Here is a 19,660-nt window from a genome sequence, read left to right on the forward strand (position 1 = left end):
TGAGCTTTAAGCTTTACAGGGACCAAAATCCTGCCTCAGTATCTAGATATGAAAGAGCAGCCAGAGACGGCAAACGGCACAGACGGCAGGAGACATGAGTGAGAGACAGAAAAACAAAGAGTTAAGTGGACAGACGTGACAGTTGAAGCCGAGCCGCCCATCAGCGGGACACACAAACAAAGCAACATGTTTCCTGTGAGAGGAGACGCGTGATTTCAGCTGAACTGAGTGCAAAACAACCGCAGGAGCCACAGATGAAGGCAGGTGATGGAACAGCAGAGAAAAGGTCATTAAATCTCAGAAGACGACAAAAATAAAGGAGCTTAACATGCTGTTTCCTGAAAAAACACACACACTTACACTGCAAAAAACGTTTTAAATCTTGTTAAACATAAAATATCTAAATGTACTTAAAGTCAGCATGAAATGGAAGTTGTGATAGTCTTTTCTTCCCTATTGTGATGTATATTCAAATGAAACAGCTTCTGGAATAAGAACAAATGTACTTGCTTTTGTCCATGGGGAATTGATTAGATGGTTGTGGTTTGCTATTGGCGGATCTCATGTGAGTGACAGGTTGCCCCGCCCTCGTCATCAGAGAAGAGAAGAGATGTCGCTGCAAGAGGGACAAGTTATTTTGATGCAAGATTACGAGGCACATGAGTTTAAACAAATAATTATGTGCACAGATAAGTCATTTATAATAAATACTGCAATATTCCATGAAATAAGAAATAAGAATCCATTTTGATTTCATGGTGACTTGCAGATATAAAAATGCAGATATTAGGCATTAGTCTAATATAGCCACATGCAGTAATTATCAGCAGATTTTGAAAGTTGGAGAAAATTACTAAAATTGCTGGTGATGTAGTGGTCAATATCGACACAGTTCATATGTTTTGTTTAGATACAGCGCCACCTAGAATCAGAACCATGTGTCCTCAAAATGTCCTTTCCCCCCACATAGCATTTATTTACCAGTTATGAGCCTTAAAAATGATCTGCTAAACAATTACAGTTTTTCTCAGTCGCTTTGGTGCATTCCTCAGATCACAACTGAAATTTTCAAAACTACTTGTTCAAAAGAGCAATTTCTCATTCTTTTAAACAAATTGCAAATGCTTTGGTACATTCATGCAATTGATTATGCACAATTGCAGAACCTAAGGTGCTGTAAAGACCCATTGAAAAACCTTTATTTTTAAGAGTGTAATGCTTCATATTACAGTAGCATTTTTACACTTACAGTAGCATATTACACTTGTAAAATAAACTTTATACAGATACATACTATATCACTCACATACACGTTTGCATATACAGTGTATGTATATAAAGTCTTGTCTTTTCTTTTACATATCTCATTGAAATTATACTGTAATTTGTTGAGAGCCCAACTTTAAAAAGCATAACTGTGAATCCTGTCCAGTCTCTTGCAATCATTATCCCATATACAGTAATGTGTCAATTTGTACTGTTAAAACTGATATATGCAATACAGAAAAAGTGCAGTCTTGTGCAGTTTCAATCACTGTCATCAAAATTGTAGCCAAAGTTTACATCTGAAAATACTGACAGAGTAAACTGTTATATTGACAACATGGCTAAACATTTTGACTAACTTGTTTGTGAACAATGACACAAGGTCTTGTCATTTTGATGGCACTGATATGTTTATTGATATAAAAACTTGCTTTTGAGAGATGAACTAAGGATTTTGAGTAAGTTACAAGCTTTTGCAGGTAATCCAATGTGTGGTGGTGTTTGTACGAGAAATGAACTTACTGTTTTGCAAATTTTAAGGACGATTTGAGAAATGCACCAAAGTGACTGAGAAAAACTGTAAATGAATCAAGTTTCCTTTTGATATTCTTTTATTTTTTCATAACCATCTCATGATACAGTCCAATTCTAATATCTCACATGATTAATTTATGAAAATTAAAAGAAGATTGATTGGCAAAAGTGATATTTTTCCAAAAGAAAAGATTTTACAGTTTTTTTCAATTGCTTTGGCACATTTTTCAAAACAGTCTTAACACTCTCTAAACTGTAAGTGCAAATGTCACAACTGTTGAACATCAGAACTCTATTGAATGTAAATATTTTACAGTAAATACAGATTCAAACAATAGGTAAAATTTGACTGGGAAAAGTCAATACTGTAGTACACACACAAAAAGGAGCATTTGTATTTATACAGCACATTTATTTTTTGCAGAAGTGTGTTACATGTAAACTGAAAATTCTCAGTTGTTCATTTTTACACACTCTATTACTGTATGTCTTTCTCTAACACGTACATATCTTTTTACACATCTTCCTATTGCTCTTCCATGACAAGAATTTTCAGTTCATGTAACACATTTCTACAATAATAAATGTACTGTAAAAATACAAATGTATTTACCAAGCCCACCAAGCCATGCGCATTTATTAATTGTGCAAATTGTAGACAATTGTACTCATTCTTTTGCACACATGTGCCAAAACACATGCAATTTGTTTAAATCAATAAGAAATTCAAATCTGATGTGAACAAGAAACTAACTGTTCAGAGATCTGAAGATATTGTTCTGAGAAAAAAGTCTCATTTGAGAATTGAGCCAAAGCGATTGAGGAAAACTGTAAGATCAAAATGATTTGTCTGTTTTGTGAAATAATTTTCATGACAATGAAGGCTGTAATAAAAATTGTAATACAAATACAGAAATAGAAAAAAAGACATTTTTAAAATATCTAAATAAATACAATCAGCATAAATATACACCGATCAGGCATAACATTATGACCACTGATGAAGTGAATAACACTGATTATCTCTTCATCACGGCACCTGTTAGTGGGTGGATATATTAGGCAGCAAGTGAACATTTTGAACATTTAAGTTGATGAGTTAGAAGCAGGAAAATTGGGCAAGCGTATGAATTTGAGCGAGTTTGACAAGGGCCAAATTGTGATGGCTAGACGACTGGGTCAGAGCATCTCCAAAACTGAAGCTCCTATGGGGTGTTCTCGGTCTGCAGTGGTGAATATCTATCAAAAGAGCTGGCGACAGGGTCATGGGCGGTCAAGGCTCATTGATGCACATGGGGAGCGAAGGCTGGCCCATGTGGTCCGATCCAACAGAAGAGCTACTATAGCTCAGATTGCTCAAGAAGTTAATGCTAGTTTTGATAGAAAGGTGTCAGAATACAAAGTGCATCGCATTTTGTTGCGTATGGGGCTGCATAGCCACAAACCAGTCAGGGTGCCCATGCTGACCCCTGTCCACCGCCGAAACGGCTAACAGTGGGCAGGTGAGCATCAGAACTGGACCACAGAGCAATGGAAGAAGGTGGCTTGGTCTGATGAATCATGTTTTCTTCTACATCACGTGGATGGCCGGGTGCACGTGCATCGCTTATCTGGGGAACATATGCCACCAGGATGCACTATGGGAAGAAGGCAAGACGGTGGAGGCAGTGTGATGCTTTGGGCAATGTTCTGCTGGGAAACCTTGGGTCCTGCCATCCATGTGGATGTTACTTTGACACATACCACCTACCTAAGCATTGTTGCAGACCATGTACACCCTTTCATGGAAACGGTATTCCCTGGTGGCTGTGGCCTCTTTCAGCAAGATAATGCGCCCAGCCACAAAGCAAAAATGGTTCAGGAATGGTTTGAGGATCACAACAATGAGTTTGAGGTGTTGACTTGGCCTCCAAATTCCCCAGATCTCAATCCAATCGAGCATCTGTGGGATGTGCTGAACAAACAAGTCTGATCCATGGAGGCCCCACCTTGCAATTTACAGGACTTACAGGATCTGCTGCTAACATCATGGTGCCAGATACCACAGCACACCTTCAGGGGTCTAGTTGAGTCCACGCCTCGACGGGTCAGGGCTGTTTTGGCAGCAAAAGGGGGACCAACACAATATTAGGAAGGTGGTCATAATGTTATGCCTGGTTGGTGTATATGTAGTATATATATAATATAATGGTTATGAGAGAAGAATAATGTGCATTAAAATAATGTCCAAAATTCTTTAAGCAAAATATGACTTCATTTTGGAGTGAAATATGGCCTGTGCATTTGGTGTATGTGTTTCTGACTATGCGTTGTTCATCCCGTCTGTCTTTAGCCTGAGGATCTACTCAGGCTCTAATAAACATGAATTAGTCTGATGCTGCTTTCAAACATACACCTCTGTTCACTGGAGAATTAAAATGCTGTCTACACAGATTGTTAGTGTGAATGTTTAACTCTAGTGTACAGGCCATATTTTTCAGACTTGTTGGTCAAGCGTCACCATCTGCTATGGAGTGTGAGGTGTGTTTAGCACAGGTGGGCTCTGATAAAACACACACACACACACACACGCACGCACGCACGCACGCACGCACACACACACAGGTTTAAAACGCAGATTTATTAAATATGTAACAGCAGGTCTCTATCTATCAAGGGGTCTGAAAAACAGGCTGCTCACTCATTCTGACAGCAGGGGGTGCCAAGAGGCAAAACATGGTGCTGGACCACCTGAAATCAAACCAAAACTCCCCTTGAGGAAGTCTCTGAAGATAAAGTAAAATAAAGTCAGATATGCAGTAATAAGCATCTGGTTCCACTGAACTTCCACATCTAAATACATTGACCCAGTCTACCTAGTCAAAACTTATTTGGACACTTAAGTCATATTCCAATGTCTGAGTTTCATTTCATTATATAATAAAATATGAAATCAAATGCCTGTATGTGTCTCAAAAGCTGCAGGACACTTTTCTTAATCATGTTTTTAATCAGCTGGTGCTCATCAAAAAGCCATTCTTAAACAGATCCTGATCACAGGTTGTGCAAATGACCCTGAACACACACACACACACACACACACACGCACACACACACACACACACACACACACACGCACGCACGCACGCACGCACGCACGCACGCACGCACGCACGCACGCACGCACGCACGCACACACACACACACACACACACACACTCATCATCTCAAACCATCAATTTGCCAGAGAAACATCTCAGTCAGACTGAGGAAACCATCTGTTCCCCTCACCACCCCACACACACCCAATCCCTCTCACACCTCTTTCTCACTTTCTATCACTCTCTTTTTCCCCAGACTCCATCTACCCATCTACATGAGACAAGAACATAAAGACTCCATCATCACACAAAACATCTGACAGACAGATTAGATAGATAGATAGATAGATAGATAGGTGAGTGGTATCAGTGAGTGTCCCTGAGAAAGTCTCACAATAACCTTGTCCTAATTACATTCTTCAGTCCTGCTTTTTGCCCTATTTCCACAGCTCCAAATATATTCTCTCTCTTACACATATACACACACATACACAGATGACCATACACACAAACATCAACAAATCAATTATACACAATTACATGAGGACGGTCCCGACGCTGCTCATAGCTACATCTGCTCCGCCCATAATGAAAGTGAAACATTCACAGCCAATCAGAACATATTTGATGTTTCATATACATCTACATTTACATGTAACACAACAACACAAGCTGAAGTAATTGGGTGGCCAGAGCGACGCCACTGAAATTAGAAACACAGTGACCAATAACCTGTTCTGGTGCTTGTCGCGATCGCGGCTGGTTAAGACAAAAACTCATTAACACAGAGATTTTATCACTAATCGCATTGCGCCTGGTAAGAACACGGTGTCAAAGATGGTCAAATGTGTTATTAGCTCATTATCTACTTCAAGTGAAGCATTTCCCGCATGTGGACTAGAAAATGTGTGCTGGTCTCCTAATAAGACAGACTCCTTTTTCTTCTCCTTTTCTACATTCTTTTGCCCGCTGACATGAGATTAATCAATTGTGACTAGGCTTTCATAAAAAAAAAAAAAAAAAAAACTAAATTCTTTGGTCTCCACTTTTTTGCTCTTTTAATGTTGAAACAAAATGTCAAAATCACTACTCATAATTTAAAGGGGACCTATTATGCCCCCTTTTACAAGATGTAAAATAAACAAACAACTTTTTGAGGGTGAGCAAAAACTCGCCATTTCAGTGTGTGCCCTTTAAATGCGCTCGGCCTAAGAGGGCGGAGCTTCAAAAGCTCATTCTCTGGTGTCAGGAGTCAGTCAGGACGCACTATAATGTCAGAAACTGTGAATATATGCTGCATGGAGATAGAACAGGTATAGTTTAGTTTAATTATGGTTATAACTTATATTGTATTCTTGTTTTTATCCACTATATTAGTACAAGCCTGTTTACCGATGAGTTTTGTAACGTTTATTGTACTTCACACAAAATATGAAGCATCCGTTTTCACTCTAGAAAATCACTGTAAGAGCTTAATAAAACAGAGTGCAAGAGTGCATAAAAATATTATCCATAAACTCTCTCTCTCTCCCTTGCATTATCATCAACATACATAGCAAAGTACACAGTAACACTCGTTACAATTAACAGCAAACAAATATATAAAGACCTTATGCCTTTTCGGGTGGTGCTTAATAAACTGGTAAACTTTATATCCGTAAATCAACTCCGATGAACTGTAATAAAGTGCTCTCACCTTTATTACTGCTGTATCCAGTATCACTCTGGAGACTGTAAGCTGGATCACAAACAGTTTGTACTGATCTATCCTTGAGTAACAAATTTTTAGCACAACCTCTGTTTTGTATTGTCCCTTTGTATTGACATTCGTTCACAAAGCAGTCCGGTGTGAAATGATTCGCGCAGACATAAACGAATTTCAGTAGAGTTGAGGGAGCATTTTTTTGAAAACAAAATTAATCCACCTCGTCTTCAGCGGCTCAGATTTAGGGAGTAAATTGAGAGAGCTATGTCGATTAACCCATCCAGCTACAGAACACCTAAAACCCTTGGGAGACGTTCTTGTAAGTGCAGCAATGGCGGACTGTGTACAACTCGCTGTGAATTCGCTCAGGGCAGTTCTATGTTAAAACAGCAGTGTCTGTCAACATTCGTGGGCGGGGCCTGTGGCTAATGTGATGTCACACTGCCAGGAACCTGCGAACAACCTGTTCTGAGACACTGCTTATGATTTATAGGGATTAAAAAAAAAAAAGGAGTTGTTGGATTTTTATCATTATAGGGTGGTTGTGTACACACACTGCCAACACACATTTATGTCCAAACACCATGCAAAAGTGAATTTTGCATAATAGGTCCCCTTTAAAGTAGTTAAACTAAATACACTTTGTTGGTAAAGTAAATACACTATAAGATCCTACAGTCAATTAAGCAATGGTTTTTACAATATTAACAAACACAGTATTTATTAATATGACGTACTGCCCAACACCGTGAAGTTGAAGTACAAAAAGTTACCTTTTACAAATCAGAATCACAAAATATAGCAAATCTTACTGAGCAAAAAGCTCATTTATTTCTCAAGTGCTTAATGATGTAATACGATACAAGGTCAAAGCAATTGTTTCATTGAGATAATAATGAGCTCTTTCAAAGAGGCCATGTTTGCATAATGTGCTCGCTGTGGAAATTAATAAGGAGAATCTGAATTTTAAAGTCAAAATTTACAATTTTAATGCAAACGTGTGCTATGGAGCGTACAACACCAGCTGAGGACACAACGGTTAGGTGAACGTAGAGGACAAGCAAAACTTTTTATCCAAACCACCTTACAGTTCACTCATAACAAGGTTGAAGTATCAGATGGTAATACTATTTTGGTATGAAATGATGAGTTAACAAAACATACTTACATTTGTAGGTCATCCTAATTCTGTGAGCCAAACCCAGCAGGTGAAATTTTCTGTTGAAACAAAACACACATGCAAATGAGTCATTAGCATATATGCAAAACAAATAAAGATCAGTATTATATTCATGAGACTGATCTCTCGTTTAGAATTGACTATTCTAAAAACAACAGTGGTGCTGTCATGGTACGGGTTGGATGTTTTATGGATGTGTAACAGGAACACAATCCCACTGTGCTGAAAACAGAATCGCTGTCATCAGTCTTTACCTCTTTATCTATGAGCTCACATTCATGCATATTTAATGCAACATCACAATGCCTTTAAAGTTTCACAGGGTGAAGTTTCATGACCTAAAACGTTGCGTCTGAGTAATATGTACATGTCTGTGTGCTGAAGATTACTCTCTTCCTCCAGAACACCGACACCATCCATATTCATGGGATTATAGTACAAAACACTATTAATATACATGAAAATCACACACTCTTACTGCAGAGAACCGCTGCGCTACACAACAACAGTTGAGAATCTACTACACGAGTGAACTAAAAAGTGGGGAAAAACATGTCAAATGAAACGGACCTTATACTTTCTGAAAACACATTTGCGGTGTTTCTGTGAACAGCTCATCAGTGTTAGTCTAAATATATACAATACTGTTCCAAAGTTTTGGGTCAGTAAGATTTTTTTTATATATATATATATATATATATATATACACATATATATATATATATATACGTTTATTTAGCAAACATGCATAAAATTGATTTACTGTGACAGTAAAGACATTTATAATGTTACAAAAGATGTCTAGGTAAAACTTTACAATAAGTTTCACTAGTTAACATTAGTTACCTACATTAGTTAACATGAACTAATAATGAACTGCACTTCTGCACATTTATTAATCTTTATTAATGTTAATTTCAAAATTAACTAATACATGATTAAAATCTTGTTAACATTAGTTAATGCACTGTGAACTAACATGAACAAACAATGAACAACTGTATTTTCATTAGTAAACACAGTAACAAATGTATTGCTCATGGTTAATTAATGTTAGTTAATACATTAACTGACGTTTAACTAATGAACCTTATTGTAAAGTGTCACCGATTTCTATTTCAAATAAATGCTGTTCTTTTGAACTTTCTATTCATCAAAGAATTTTGCAAAAAAAAAAAAAAAAAGGTTTATGTTATGTTTATGTAGGTTTATTTATATGAAGCAGCACAATTGTTTTCAACATTGATAATAATCAGAAATGTTTCTTAAACAGCAAATCAGCATATTAGAATGATTTCTGAAGGATCATGTGACACTGAAGACTGGAGTAATGATGCTGAAAATTCAGATTTGATCACAGGAATAAATTACATTTTACAATATATTCAAATAGAAAGCAGCTATTTTAAATTGCAATAATATTACTTCACAATATTACTGTTTTAGCTCAGTGAGGCCTCCATAGCCAGCAATGACATTTCCTCTCTCAAGATCCATTAATGTACTAAAAACATATTTAAATCAGTCCATGTGAGTACAGTGGTTCAATATTAATATTATAAAGCGACGAGAATATTTTTGGTGCTCCAAAAAAAGCAAAATAACGACTTATATAGTGATGGCCGATTTCAAAACACTGCTTCAGGAAGCTTCGGAGCGTTATGAATCAGCGTGCCGAATCATGATTCGGATCGCGTGTCAAACCGCCAAACTGCTGAAATCATGTGACTTTGGCGCTCCGAACCGCTGATTCGACACGCTTATTCATAATGCTCCAAAGCTTCCTGAAGCAGTGTTTTGAAATCAGTCATCGGTCAATAAGTCGTTATTTTGTTTTTTTTCGAGCACCAAAAATATTCTCGTCACTTTATAATATTAATATTAAACCACTGTACTCACATGGACTGATTTAAATATGTTTTTAGTACATTAATGGATCTTGAGAGAGGAAATGTCATTGCTGGCTATGGAGGCCTCACTGAGCCAACGGATTTCAACAAAAATATCTTAATTTGTGTTCCGAAGATTAACAAAGGTCTTACGGGTGTGGAACGGCATGAGGGTGAGTAATAAATGACAGAATTTTCATTTTTGGGTGAACTAACCCTTTAAGTGCATTTCTAGGTTATAGATAAACCATAATTATTTATTTATTTTTTACAAAATGAGAGCAAAACACAAAAGTATGCAATGATATGAGAAACATATGACATGCACAAACAGAAATGACAGCTTGCCCTCTTACAATTGCCTTCTTGTGATCTCTCTCTCTCTCTCTCTCTCTCTCTATGTGTGTATGTGTGGTCCCTATGTTATGGGGACAAAATGTCCCCACAAAGATGGCAATATCTGAAATCCCCATGAGAAAAACAGCTTATAAATCACACCGTAAACCCTAATGCTCAAAATAATGAATTGGTTTGAGTAGGATAAACTTAAATTAAACAAATTAGTTGTCAAATCAACTCTTATGAGTATTTAGCACTTTCTTTTTCATTCAACTTCACAGAACTGACATATTTTAAGTAAACTGATCTGTTTAATTGTTTTGAGTTTTATTAACTTATTTCTTTTAATTTAGACAAACTTAAGTTGAACTGAAACTGGGCTGGGATTTCTATTTCCCAGCATGCTTTGCCCATGACACTTGAAAGGGAGAGTAAATGCTAAAATTAGGTGTCATATAATGTTTTTTGTGCAAGATTAATGTTAAATGGGAGATTTAGTAGTGATTAATGTTTTGTTATGCTAATTTAGAAGAGTTTCTGTGGGTTTTTGGAGCGTTACCATCATGGTGACAAGTGTTGCATGCGGCTTGGTTTAAGAGAAGTACATTAAATGCTTTATATTGCTGTACTCATTCAGCAAGTGTTATAACATGCTATTGTTAACATGTTAGCAAATTAGCAAGTTAGCATTTTTTGAATTAGCTTGTTATAACTAGCTAAGTTTACACTAATAAAATTGTTTACATTGAGGTTTGTAACTAAAATATATGAGCTAAAAATAAAAATCTGCCAGTTCTGCTTACTTAAACTTTGAATTTCTTAACTTAAAATTTTTGAGGCAACTGATTGCCTCAATTTTTTGGGGTTTTGCCAATTTATTCAGGTTTACAGTGTACTAAATGATGTTTTTTGAAAATGTAAAAATAAAGACAGTTTAGGGGTAGGGTTAGAATATACAGTTTATAGAGTAAAAATCATTATGTCTATGGAAAGTCTCCATAAAACATGAAAACCCAATGTGTGTGAGTGTATGAGTGTGTGTGTGTGTGTGTGTGGGTGATTTCATCCGGTCCTACTACATTCCTAATTAATACAATCAATCATCTCACAGACTTAATTATGCCACAGATGCAAAAATGATTACAGGGTCAATATGACGATAAGACAATCTCAGGCAAGAAATAATACACACAGTTTCTAGCTTGTGTTAATTGCTGTGTTTTTCTATTTTTATTTATCTCATCCGCTTTATTGATTCTTTAATCTACTTCATTGAGACTAGAACGAGCAGGGTTAAAAAGCTCTCTGATTTCATCTTTCTAGTTCCTACTAAACTTTCTCATGTGCCTCATCACTAACACTTCTCAGAGGAAACGCCCTGGTACTAAAGGAAAAACCTTTGCATTTTTAAAATAAAACATTTACATTTTAATGAACCACCTTTCCCGTTGAGGACGTCCCCTCAAGGAGTTAATGTTTTAAGATTCTAGTACAGTTGGGCTGAAAACTCTGCTCACAAAATCCTTGAACTGCCCTGCTGTGTATCTGTGGCATGATGGATGATCTCATGTTCACATTACAGAAGGACACGTCTGAACCTGAAGCCCCATGGAGAACATCACACTCTCTAAGCGAACTCTCTTTGCTCTGATGTTTCAAGGCCATGCTGTACGACGGCAGCAAGAAAAATATACCATTTCTATTTTAATATTATATAATTTTTAAAGTGGCCATGTTATGCCCTTTAACAAAGTCTTGATTTTGATTTTTAGGTTCTACTAGAACAGATTCCCTTTCAGTCGGTCACGTTCGACGTACGTCAGTAGTGACCGACGAATTGGGATATCGCTAGAGAGCCCTATCAGCTTCGAGTGAACTACAACAGGCCAATGAAGTTGGCGTGCGATATTTGCATAATGCGCACCGCCCCCGCCAGGTGGTATAAATAGGGGAGCAGATGCAATCGCACTCTGTCTTTCGCTTCGGAGCCAACCTGTGTGTTCCTGCTGTTAGTCTGAGAGTGACTTCGCAAGCCTTTGAAGAGCTTTTGTTCTACAGTGCTGGCTTTATGGCACCTTACAGCGAGGCCGCGAGCTTTCCCAGAGTGAGCTTCTCGAGCTGTTATACAGCTCTCAACTGCTGTTTTCACAGCATTATTTGCCCCGTTGGTTTGCGATTTGGGCCGGTTCCTCTGTGTGTGTGACTCAGGGAGTGAAAAGTGTACCTGCAGTCACATCGCGGCTGTTCCCTGTGTGCTTCGGCACAAAGAACAAGAGCTTCTAAAAGAGCTTCACAGACAGACACTGCGTCTTTTTCAAGACGTCATTCTGTCTGTGCGTTTCTGGAGGCGGTCGTTTCCTATCCTCACTGACGGCCACAATCACTTTCTCTCATGTCTGCTTAGCGTGCTGAGACTGTGTTTGTGGGTGGTTCATATTCTCTTGTAAAAAAAGAGAGCATGCCCACGTCGGCGCGTTGTTCGTCTTGCCTTTCTCGTAAGGGCTTGAGCGCTCAGCGCGCCGTGTGCCGTCGAGCTGCCGGCTGACAGCGCGCATTGCCATGGCAACCCAGCGCGTTGTTCGGCACTCTAGATGCGTGGTCGAGACTCGAGTGCCTCAAACGAGGTGGAGTCCCCTCACCTATTCCCCGATCTAGTTTCTCTTTCTGAATCAGGAAAGTACTACTTTTGGTGAATAAGCCAGGGTGACCAGAGGATCACAGTGGGGCATTACCTGCCGAGCCAATCTCCGTGGGCCCCCCACTCCTCTAGCGCATCGCAAACATGCTGTGACTGTGTTCGTGGGTGGTTTATGTTTGGTAAAAACATGGCCACGTCGGCGCTCAGCGCCGTGTGTCGTTCAGTTAGACGACCACGTTCACTCTCTCACATGGCTGGTAGCTTCTGGGTGGATTGCTGGTCCTTCTCATGGGGGACCTAGCATCTTAGTCAGGGCTCCAGCAGAGGATCAGATGTCGACTGCTACATTGGAGAGAGGGTTGTTGGGCTCTGGACATGAAGATGAGGCTGAGCGTCCCACGGTTGTGATGTGCTCATGCTGAATCAGATTCAGAGTTAACGACCATGCTTTCCCGGGCCCCTGGGGGCGTGGTGTGACGCGTACTCGCCTTGCCCCGCCCCCTGTCTTAGCCTGGACGTGCATGAAAAACTTGGCAGTTTGGAAGCCTTTTTTGGTGCCAAATATGGAACACCAAAAGGGTCATATCTGCATTAAGTTTTTTCTCTCTCACTATCCTCTGTGGTGGGGTGGCAGTGCTACGGGCACACCACCTCTGCCCTGCATGGGTCTTGGCCCCCAGCAAGTCTGTGGAAGGCCAAAGCACTCATTGCATATGGGTAGTTCTGAGTCGGGGTTGAGCTACGCATGATGCAAGTCATAGCGCAGGCCCCTGGCCAGACAATGTCTACCATGGTGGTCCGGAAACACCCCTGGCTAGCCTTGCAGAGGTGTGTCATCGTCTAAGTACGCTTTCTCGATGCTCTCATCTCACAAGCTGGCCTAAAATCCAGCCCGCTCAGCCCGCAGCCAAGCCACTTGGCTAGCGAGAAGCGGTCCTGGAGAAACTGGTGACCTGGAGCTGAGGTAAACAGTTCTTCGGGAGACGATGCCCGCATCGCTCCCTCCCCGGAGGAGGGCCGGGTGGAGAATTTTGGTTTGTTCCGCCGCTGGCTCTCCGGAGACCAGCGGTGCCCACGGAGTAGAACTGTTTTCTGACCCTCCAGGTCCCAAGAGGGCGCGGCTGGCAGTGCGCGAGGCCCCACCTCGCCACTCTCAGCCCCCTCTCACTTCGCCAGCAGGTCCCAGTGTGTTGGTTGAGGCCGCCTCCCATGTGCCGTCTCCCATTCACACTGCCACCTTGCAGAGTCTGACCACACTACGGGCCGCTATGCCGTCCGAGTCGGGTCCAGCACTCTACCTCGCTGCCCCACGCCCGGTACGTCTGTGGTCCATTTGATCCCGCTGGTTCGGTGTCTGGGAGCCTGGCTAGCGCTTTCCAGCCCGTCCCGCTGGCTCATTTGTACCATCAGACTCGGCTATGCGATTCAGTTCGCCCGGCGTCCCCCGGTGTTCAGGGGTGTCCATTACACTCGTGTGTCCCTGGACAATGCACCTGTTCTCTGGGCGGAGATTGCTGTCCTCCTGGCGAAGGATGCAGTCGAGCCGGTCCCTCCAGCCGATTTGAAGTCAGGGTTCTCCAGCCCCTACTTCATTGTACCCAAGAAGGGCGGTGGGCTACGGCCAATCCTGGATCTGCGTGTCCTGAATCGGTCCCTTCTCAGGCTGCCGTTCAAGATGCTTATGCAGAAGTGCATTTTCAAATGCATCCGTCCCCAGGATTGGTTTGCAGCGATCGACCTGAAGGACGCGTACTTTCATGTCTCGATTCTGCCTCGTCACAGACTCCTACGGTTTGCGTTCGAGGGTCGGGCATATCAGTACAAAGTCCTACCCTTCGGGCTGGCCCTGTCGCCCCGCGTCTTTACGAAGGTTGCGGAGGCGGCCATTGTTCCGCTCAAGGAACAGGGCGTTCGCATCTCAACTACCTCGACGACTGGCTCATCCTGGCCAGCTCGTGGGAGCAGTTGTGCGAACACAGGGACATGGTGTTAGCTCACCTCAGTCGGTTGGGTCTTCGGGTCAACTGGGACAAGAGCAAACTCTCCCCCGGGCAGAGGATCTCTTATCTCAGTAGGGAACTGGATTCGGTCGCCTGGACTGCGCGCCTCTCTGAGGAGCGCGTCCAGTCAGTGTTGACCTGCCTGAGTACGCTCAAGCGCAGGACGGCGGCCCCACTGAAACTCTTTCAGAGGCTCCTGGGGCATATGGCATCCGCAGCCGCAGTCATGCCGCTCGGATTGCTTCATATGAGGCCGCTTCAACACTGGCTCCGCGGCCGGGTCCCGAGATGGGCGTGGCAGCGCGGTACGTTCCGTGTCCCCGTGACACCGAACTGCCGTCGCACCCTCACCAAGTGGTCAGACTCTTCGTTCCTGCGGGCTGGAGTTCCCCTCGAACAAGTGTCCAGGCATGCTGTGGTCCACACAGATGCCTCTGCCACGGTGTGGGGGGTCACGTACAACGGGCATGCAGCATCGGGTCTGTGGACGGGGCCCCAACTGCATTGGCATATCAATTGCCTCGAGTTGCTAGCAGTACGTCTTGCACTGGGCCGCTTCCAGGAGCTGTTGACAGACAAGCACGTACTGGTCCGCTCGGACAACACTGCGGCCGTTGCGTACATCAACCATCAGGGTGGTCTACGCTCCCGCCGTATGTCGCAACTCGCCCGCCATCTCTTGCTATGGAGTCAGAAGCATCTGAGGTCGCTTCGTGCCATTCTCGCCCCAGGCGTGCTCAACCGTGCAGCCGACGAGCTCTCACGGCAGCCTCCGCTTCCGGGCGAATGGCGACTCCATCCCCAGGTGGTCCAGCTGATCTGGCAGCGCTTTGGCGAGGCACAGATAGATCTGTTCGCCTCCCGGAGACTGCCCACTGCCAGTTCTATTCCCTGACCGGCGGCACGCTCGGCATGGATGCCCTGGCAATCAGCTGGCCCCGGGGCCTACGCAAATATGCGTTTCCCCCAGTGAGCCTTCTCGCACAGCTCCTGTGCAAAGTCAGGGAGGACGAGGAGCAGGTCTTGTTAGTGGCTCCATACTGGCCCACTCGGACCTGGTTCTCGGACCTCACGCTCCTCGCGACAGCACCTCCCTGGCCCATTCCTCTGAGGAAGGACCTCCTGACTCAGAGACGGGGCACCCTCTGGCACCCGCGTCCCCACCTGTGGAAACTCCATGTGTGGTCCCTGGACGGGACGCGGAGGTTCTGAGTGATCTCCCGCAAGCGGTCGCAGACACCATCACTTCCGCTAGAGCTCCTTCTACGAGGAACCTCTATGCGCTGAAGTGGAACCTATTCGTCGAATGGTGTTCCTCTCAACCAGAGCGAGAGGACCCCCGATCATGTTCGGTCAGAACCGTGCTTTCCTTTCTGCAAGAGGGCCTGGAGCGAAGGCTGTCTCCCTCCACCCTCAAGGTGTATGTTGCCGCTGTCGCCGCACATCACTATGCAGTTGATGGTAAATCGCTAGGGAAGCACGATCTGATCGTCAGGTTCTTGAGGGGGGCGAGGAGACTAATCCTCCCTGGCCCCCCTCTGTACCCTCTTGGGATCTGACCCTGGTTCTTACATCTCTCCGGGGTCGTCCCTTCGAGCCTTTGCAATCAGTCGAGTTAAAAGTACTGTCCTAAAGACCGTCCTCCTGGTTGCATTGGCCTCGCTCAAGAGGGTAGGGGACCTGCACGCATTTTCGGTTGACGAATCGTGCCTGGAATTCGGGCCCGGTGACTCTCACGTTATCCTGAGACCCCGGCCTGGATATGTGCCCAAGGTTCCTACCACTCCCTTTCGAGATCAGGTAGTGAACCTGCAAGCGCTGCCTTCGGAGGAGGCAGACCCAGCCCTAGCTTTGCTCTCTCCCGTCCACGCTCTGCGCCTGTACGTGGACAGAACGCGAAGCTTTAGGACCTCAGATCAGCTCTTTGTCTGTTACGGAGGCCAGCAGAAGGGAAAGGCTGTCTCCAAGCAGAGGATGGCCCACTGGATAGTGGACGCCATCGCCCTGGCGTATGAGTCCCAGGGCGTGCCTTGCCCGCTCAGGTTGAGAGCCCACTACACCAGAGGAGTGGCCTCTTCCTGGGCGCTGGCGCACGGCGCCTCGCTGACAGATATCTGTAGAGCTGCGGGCTGGGCGACACCTAACACGTTCGCTAGATTCTATAGCCTTCGTGTAGAACCGGTATCTTCCCGTGTACTCGCTTCCACCAGCCGGTAGACGCGAAGAGCCCGTTCTAGTGTCGGCTTGCAATGCCACTCCCGCCCCCTGGGGCGGATACGTGCATCCTTTTTACTCCAGTCGAGTTCCCCGCTTGGCGAACCCTGTCGAGTTCCTCCGCCTCCCCCTTCGGCTCGGACATTGCGGAGTGTCTGATGCCAGGCCAAACCTCCGTCACCGACGTTGACGTTTGGCTGGGTTCCACATGTCGTGACCCCTCCACGTGAGCGGTCCCATGTGTGTATTTGTCCACGGTCAACTCCCTACGGCGAGCCCGTGTCTTTCCCTAGCAGAGCCAGCTCTGCTGTCACCTGTCAGATGAGTCTCCCCCCTACCCAGGTGGAGCCATCCCAGGGACTCCATATGCGTACTGCCCACGGCCAGTCCATATGTGTACTCTCCACGTAAATTCCTCCCCTACAGGTGGGTAGTGGTCTCCGCAGCGTCCCCTACGGGTTCGCTTCCCCAGTGTAGTCTAGTTTACTTAGTGGGTATATCGGAACAGCAGTAGACTCTCTCGGCGTAAGCTCGCCCCCTTCCCCGTCCCACTGGTGCGCCGGGTGGCTAGAGCTTGCGCTGGGCACTGGAAGGGGTTCATACTGTGGCGCTTTATTTGGGATCCCAATTCGTCGGTCACTACTGACGTACGTCGAACGTGACCGACTGAAAGGGAACGTCTCGGTTACGTATGTAACCCTCGTTCCCCGAAGGAGGGAACGGAGACGTACGTCCCGTCGCCACAGTTGCTGTACCCTCGCTGTAGTGCAGACTAGGTTGTCTCCTCAGCGAAAAACAGAGTGCGATTGCATCTGCTCCCCTATTTATACCACCTGGCGGGGGCGGTGCGCATTGTGCAAATATCGCACGCCAACTTCATTGGCCTGTTGTAGTTCACTCGAAGCTGATAGGGCTCTCTAGCGATATCCCAATTCGTCGGTCACTACTGACGTACGTCTCCGTTCCCTCCTTCAGGGAACGAGGGTTACATACGTAACCGAGACGTTTTCATGCTTGAATGTTCAAAAACATTTAAGCATTCTCTGTTTAGTACCTGTGTCTAACCATAAAGTGCTCTGGTATCTCTGAGCTTTACACAAACAGCCACAGAATGAATCTTTGAAAGCATTACACATTATTTGCATGTACTGTAGTGGTGCATTTGAATATTTCATGACCGTTGTCACGTCCTTTTAAAATGTCTAAGTCTTGATTTATTAAAGTACAACCGCAATGCCCTGTTTGTCTGAGAGCGGCAAGAACAGATACTGAGCCACTTAAAAACTAGTTGGGCTTCAATTGAGTTCATAGACTCTTCTTTCTACGTGTATTACAAAGAGAGCAAGCTCCAATCAGTCAGAGCTTTACTGAACTTGAAATAAACTGCAAACAATCCACCCTTTCAGGCAAGAGACTTTAGATGTTTAATGAGATGCCAGACTCACTGACCCTTCTGCGGTATGGAGTGGCTCTAATTGGTGTGAGTTTTTTGAGATAACAATTTAATTTCTTTCTTTGAGCAGAATAAATGTAGTATACTGCACGTCTCCGTAACTAATCTTGAGCATTTTGCGATCATCTTCAAATTTGATCAATCAGAAAATGGATTTTCTTGCAAAAGTTTTAAAATCCCTTCTGTGACCCACAACATCTCCTGCTCCTGAATTCATCCGAGACTCTCGCTGACATTAACACACACTTCAGTTTTTTGCTGCTTCCCTTCCTTACCTCTTCCCACACCTTTCCTGAGCTTAAAAGATTTGAGTTTTGAACTCTGTCCTCCACTGATGTCAGATATTGTACAATGTCAGATATGGCCAAATTCAACTGTATAAACCACCTTTTTGTATCCTAATGTTCTAATTATCATGAAACTGTCAGCAAATCACCATCTCTAAACCCGCTTATTTCTCCAGATCTGAGCTTCTCTTGGTTTAACTAGTTCTGTTGGACTCTTTCACAACTACACTGAGTCATTTCGTTTGCGATTAGGAAAGAGAAGCTCACCAACCTCAATGATATCTCAAGGTGGACGGAAGATTTCTTGAACTAGTTCAAAGTACCATTAATTACAACAAAAAAAGTGTTACAACTTTGGGTAACACTTCACTTGAATCCTTTATGTATAATGCATTATAATATTATAATTTTAATAATTAATTTTGCAATAATAATATTTATAATATTTGCAGATTCATTGTTACATCTGAAATTGGTTGTTTGTGTGTTTTAATACATTGTACTTTCTAAAGGTGTGTTCAATGAATACATAAGTATTATAATGTATTATAAATGTGGTTACAATTATTCATAAAATCTTACAATGCATTATAAGGTGCATTACAAGGCATAATTAATACTTTTATAATGCATTATGGCTTTAAGAAAGTGTTCCAGACTATATATTTATCTTTAACTATGTATTGTTATATGAAAAACCAGTCTGGATTTACATTGATAATTCACCCCAAAATTAATATTTACCATCATTTTCTCCCGCATGCCATTCCACATCTGTATGATTGTATTTCTTTGTGGAACAAAAGACGATATTTTGAAAAATTTTGAATTTTTGAAAATATGAAAGTCAACAGCAATCAGTGTTGTTTTGAACCTCATCTTCATTATATGGACAAAGATACATTTACTTGAGAATGAGAAAAGATTTTAAGTTTTGTTTTAATAAAAATGTATTAAAATAAGTGAGTTTAAGCCTAAAAACATCTGGCAACAAGGTCAGAAAAATAAACCTAATTTCAAGCGAAAAGACATTTATTTTTTTATTTATTTAAACTCATTTAATTTTGATTAATTT

General features: G+C 42.9%; 1 protein-coding gene across 10 annotated transcripts in view; it reads right to left on the minus strand.

The window, feature by feature from the left end:
- dlgap4b (discs, large (Drosophila) homolog-associated protein 4b) overlaps positions 1 to 19,660 on the minus strand; it is a 149,822-nt gene that overhangs the window by 49,196 nt on the left and 80,966 nt on the right. For 7 of the 10 annotated variants that reach the window (XM_051897240.1, XM_051897232.1, XM_051897242.1 and 4 more), the window contains exons 2-3: positions 7,754 to 7,803; positions 511 to 616 (exon numbers count right to left, since the gene is read on the minus strand). The gene's annotated coding sequence lies outside the window, so the exon portion shown is untranslated. The remainder of the gene's footprint in view (positions 1 to 510; positions 617 to 7,753; positions 7,804 to 19,660) is intronic. The other 3 variants (XM_051897233.1, XM_051897239.1, XM_051897238.1) reach the window with 1 other exon arrangement.

The sequence above is a fragment of the Ctenopharyngodon idella genome, chromosome 6 (genome assembly GCF_019924925.1).
Source record: "Ctenopharyngodon idella isolate HZGC_01 chromosome 6, HZGC01, whole genome shotgun sequence".
NCBI classification, from domain to species: Eukaryota; Metazoa; Chordata; class Actinopteri; order Cypriniformes; family Xenocyprididae; genus Ctenopharyngodon; species Ctenopharyngodon idella.